This window comes from Sorex araneus, chromosome 3, assembly GCF_027595985.1.
Source record: "Sorex araneus isolate mSorAra2 chromosome 3, mSorAra2.pri, whole genome shotgun sequence".
In the NCBI taxonomy this organism is placed as follows: Eukaryota; Metazoa; Chordata; class Mammalia; order Eulipotyphla; family Soricidae; genus Sorex; species Sorex araneus.
This window is the reverse complement of record NC_073304.1, coordinates 84,084,346-84,089,790: the sequence shown is the minus strand read 5'-3', so window position 1 is coordinate 84,089,790 and position 5,445 is coordinate 84,084,346.

Sequence of the window (5,445 nt, the reverse complement as noted above, 5' to 3'; positions counted from 1 at the left end):
GGGTTCCGGCCCGGGTCCGCTCGGCCCGCAACGGTCCCCGACGCCGGGAAGGAGCGCCAAGGACAGTCGCGTCCGTCTGTGCCTACACTTCAGCTCTTTTGCAAAATAAACCACGGCCAGTTCAACTACTGGCAAATCGTTTCTGGGTGCAGGGGCAAAGAAATCTTGTTTATTCCTGTGCCCCATCCAGCACGCAAGCTCAGAAGCTGCTCCAGGGCACTCCCAGCGATGCTCGGGGGATCTTTTTGCTTTGTCTGGGAACAAAAATCCGGGCAGGCAGGCAGGCACGTCCTCAGGCTGTGGAGCTACCTCTCCCGCCCTGGAAATCAGGCTTAATAGGATTCAACCTAAGTTGTCATCCTACGAGACTTTGTTTTTTAAACAAATATGAAAAGATACAGTTGCTTTGAAGTAAAAGCAATTCCTCTGATCTTCCTATATATGTAATTTTTACAACATCCATGACAGTGTTGCGACTTTAAGGAAATTAAGGGAAGATTACTTATATCAATATAATAATCTACAGGCTATGTTTGTAGTGTTGAGAAAGTATGGGTGAGTGCCACAATGGATAGAGTAGGGTAAATGACAAGAGCATGTCTTTCACAAATACATGAATATTAGCCTAAAAATTCATTGAAAAGACAAAGCATATTTATTGAGGATTAAGGGACGGCAATTGAGGATCCGAAGATCCAGGTAGAAAACCCAAAACAAGCCCCAGGAATTACTTTTACTTCAAACTAATTATTTCTTTTCAGGTTGAACAATGGAGATGTTTATGTAACAATCATTTTAGTCTAGTTACAGATCGCTGGCCCTGTTCAAAGAAGACAGGTGATGCTATTCCTTTGTAGAATTTCACAAAAGAATCTGATAGAGGGTAAAGAGAGAGCTCACTGGTCTGGTGCGTGCTTGACAGGCTGCAGGCCAGAGTTCCATCCACTCTACCATATGGTCCCTTATGCACCACTGAGAGTGAACCCTGAGCACAGAGCTATGGGTAGCCCCCAACCATTGCCATGTGTGGCCCAAGCACACAAGCACACACCAAAACACACAAAAAAGTATGCTAGAGAAATCAAAGCAGGTAAGTAGAAAATAGACCTACACATAGCTGTAGATATAAAACAGAAGTTAAACTAAAAATTGAAAACTGAGACTAATGGCTAATTATAAATTGATAAAGGATTTATAAACATTGTAAATATATAGGCACCCCACATTTGATAGCACTGTTGATCCCTGGCACTGTTGTAGCACTGTCGTCCCGTTGTTCATTGATTTGTTCGAGTGGGCACCAGTAACGTATCCATTGTGAGACTTGTTGCTACTGTTTTTGGCATATTGGATATGCCACGGGTAGCTTGCCAGGCTCTGCTGTGTGGACGGGACACTCTCAGTAGCTTGCTAGTCTCTCCAAGAGGGACGAAAGAATCAAACCTGGGTCTACCGTATGCAAGACAAATGCCCTACCCTCTGTGCTATCGCTCCAGTCCCACATTTGATAAGGTTACAATAACAGTTGGGGACTTTCGCTCCCAGTTTCAGCAATAGATAAATAACCCAAAGAGAGTATCAATAAACCGGATCTTTGGCAGGGGGAGGGGACACACAGTGGTTCTCAAGGGTCAATCCAGGCAGTGCTCAGGGGACCTTATGTGGTGCCAGGGATCAAACGAGAGATTGAGCACCTGCAGGGCCAGTGCTTTTATCCCATCTCCCATCTCTCCAGCCCCAGAAACAAGACTCATTTTTAATTTTTTAATTTTATTTTAATTTTTAAATTTTTAGGCACTGTGGTTTACAATACTGTTAATGATAGGGTTTCATGCATAACAGATTTCAGCATTATACCCTCCACTGGAGCCTTCCTCTTGCCTACACCATCGTCCCAGTGTCTACCCCCATGCTAATCCCTCCTCAATACCTGCAGCATAGTCTTTTTTTTTTTTTTTTTGCTTTTTGTGTCACACCCGGCAATGCACAGGGGTTAATCCTGGCTCTGCACTCAGGAATTACTCCTGGCGGTGCTTGGGGGACCATATGGGATGCCGGGAATCGAACCTGATCGGCCGTGTGCAAGGCAAACACCCTCCCCTCTGTGCTATCGCTCCAGCCCCGGCAGCATAGTCTTAACAACACCTTAGACCAAATGAGCCAAACAGCTTATACAGAACAGTCTGACCACAGCTAAATACACACTCTTTTCAAGAAGTGCACATACGAGGCTGGAGTGATAGCACAGTGGATAAGCCATTTGCCTTGCACACCGCCGACCCAGGTTCCATTCCTGGCATCCCGTATGGTCCCCTGAACACTGCCAGGGGTAATTCCTGAGTGCAGAGCCAGGAGTAACCCCTGTGCATCACCAAAAAGGAAAAAAAAAAAAGTAACCCCTGTGACCCAAAAAGAAAAAAAAAAAAGTGCACATGGAATATCTTCTGTGATGGATTATTTGTTAGGACACAAAACAAGTTATATTCAAATTGAAGTATCAAGTGTTAGCTTTGACCACGGTGGTTCTACTAGAACTTAGTAATGAGTGAAACACTCAGCAATACACGGACGTTAAACAACACTCTCCTGACTACCTAAACACACCAGAGGAAAAAACTAAAGGAAAAATAAATATATATATATAGAGAGAGAGATAAATGAAAATAGAAAAAATTGGGGAAGGGATACTGGGGACATTGGTGGTGGAAAATGTATGCTGGTGGAGGGATCATTGTATGATTGAAATTCAAACATGAAAATTTTGTAACTAGCTCACAGTGATTCAATAAAAAAATAGAAAAATATAAAAAATGTATGGGTGAGAAAAACATGATATATTAAATACAAAAACTAATTTATAATAGTGGACACATGAAATTTGTTATAAAGCAATTCAACTTCAGCAGAAATTTTTTTTGGTGGGGGGTTTGGGTCACACCCTGTGATGCACAGGGTTTACTCCTGACTCATGCACTTAGGAATTACTCCTGGCAGTGCTCCGGGGACCATATGGGATGCTGGGAATCGAACCTGGGCATGTCGCATGCAAACACCCTACCCACTGTGCTGTCACTCCAGCCCCAGCAGAAATATTCTTTAAATAAAAGTATATCGGGGCTGGAGTGATAGCACAGCGGGTAGGGCGTTTGCCTTGCACGCGGCCAACCCGGGTTCGAATCCCAGCATCCCATATGGTCCCCTGAGCACCGCCAGGGGTAATTCCTGAGTGCAGAGCCAGGAGTAACCCCTGTGCATCGCCAGGTGTGACCCAAAAAGCAAAAAAAAAAAAAAAAAAAAAAAAAAAAAAAAAAAGTATATCTATTTTTTTTTGGTTTGGGGGTCTTAACGTCTATAAAATTTCTCCAACCTATTGTACTCTCCAACACCAGTCTACAAATTTAGGACCCAGAGAGATAGTACACCAGGTAAGATGCTTTTTTTTATGCTCCTGACTGGAATTTGATCCCCACCACATATGGTCCCCCAAGCCCACCAGGAGTGATCCCTGTGCACCACTGCACATGGTCCCCAAAACCAAGCTAAAAAAGAAATTGAGCTAACGCTTTCCTGAACCAAGATTTCTCACAAGCATTTTTGAGAACTGCTTCTTCAAGGCATCATTCCAGTTCCATCTTGGTTCCTAGCTTCTGGCCATTAGTCAGTTAAGAATACAAACATGGCAGTGTAACACTGCTGGCCCGGAAGCAGGGCTGTCCACTCAGAACCCAGCACTTCTACACAAAGACACATCCAGGCTCCCTCCATTCACATGAGGTGTGGGGGGGGGCAATCCAGAGAAGAAATGGGGCCCGCAAACCTATTTTCAAGTTCTTCAGATGGTTCTAACAAACAGTAAGATTTGAAAGCCATTCTTCTATTAGTTCCATATTTTTACCTTAACAGTAGCATAAATCAGCTTTGTGCATTTTAAAATATGTTTCAAAGAGAAGAAGACATGATGATGTACCTTGTATCTAGCGCCAGTCTTTCCATATTTTTCACCTCAAATTATGTCCCTGTATAACCTCCCATCAGGTGTCACCTGCAACTCTCATGGCTTCTAACACCCATTGTTTGACTTAGCTACCAGTCAGAGCGCTGGTGGATCTTTACTACTTCGCCTCTTCTGTGTTTTGTCCATCTTGAATCATGTCTTCGGTGGCTAAGCTACCAGATGGTCTTGTCCTGATAGGCCAGGAATAAACCTGCCGACTTGGCTCTTTAGAGGCGACTCAGGTGCTTCAGGTGATGAACATTTGAGGACTGCAGCCTCTGCTTAGCTCAGTGCTTCTCATCCAAGTCTCTGTCAGAAGATGACACTAAAGTTGATACACCTTACTCCTTTGGAAGATTTGGAAACTAATCAACAAAAGAGAACATGAATCTCACAGGTTGAAACACATTTCTGCACACAGATACTAATAAAGATGCTCAAACAACTAAACCCCGAATAAGTGCACCAATGAATGTTTATTTCCTGGGCCAGAGAGATAGTACTATGAGTATGGAGCTTGCCCTATATGCAGCTGGCCCTGGTTTGATGCCTGAGCACTGCCTAGAGGGATCCCTGAGCACCACCAGGTGTGGCCCACTTTCCCTTCACCAGCCCCTGCCTCGCTGCAAAAAGAGTGTTTCTTGTGTTCTTGAAGGATTTAGCATATCTGAATGAACACTTCTCTCCGTTTCACGGATATGGAACAAAATGGAGATTTTGTTTGTGGGCCACACCCAGTGGTGCTCAGGGATCACCTCTGGCAGGGCTCAGGGGACCACATGTGGTGCTGAGGACCGAAACCAGGTCAGCCATGCACAAGACAAATGTCTTCTCCACTGTACTATGCTTCTGGCACCAAGATCAGAGTGATTTCTAAAACGCATACAAATTGTTCCCCTCAGTTGAAACATCAAATTCAGGAAGAAAAACAGAGAAGAAAAACAGAAAGAATACTTGCTTAACTGTAGTCATGTGATGTGTTTACAACCACGTTCAAGTTGATGATTCTGATGTATAGTTACTGCACTTGTACCCCAAAGTGTCAGAGGCTCTCCACTGTCACCTGTCACTTCGTTTTCATCCGCCTCTTTCTCTTCCCACCTCTGCCCACCCTGACTGCCTGGAACCCTTACCCTCTACGTAGAGTCAAGGGTTTGCCTCCAGAATCTGTCCATTCCCCTGCTTTGTTTCTCTATTACCACAGATCATCCGGTATTTGTCCTTCTGCCTCTGACCTGTTTTCCACTTCACATAATTCCCCTCTAGCTCCAAATATCATGACAAAATTTTGTCTGTTGTTTGTTTGTTTGGGGACCACACCCAGCAGTGCTCAGATCTTAATTGTCTCTCTGTATTCAGGAATCATTCCTGGGTGGTATTCAGGGAACCATGGATGGTAGGTGCCAGGGTGCAAGAACCTTACCTATTGCACTATATCCCTGGCCCCTAAT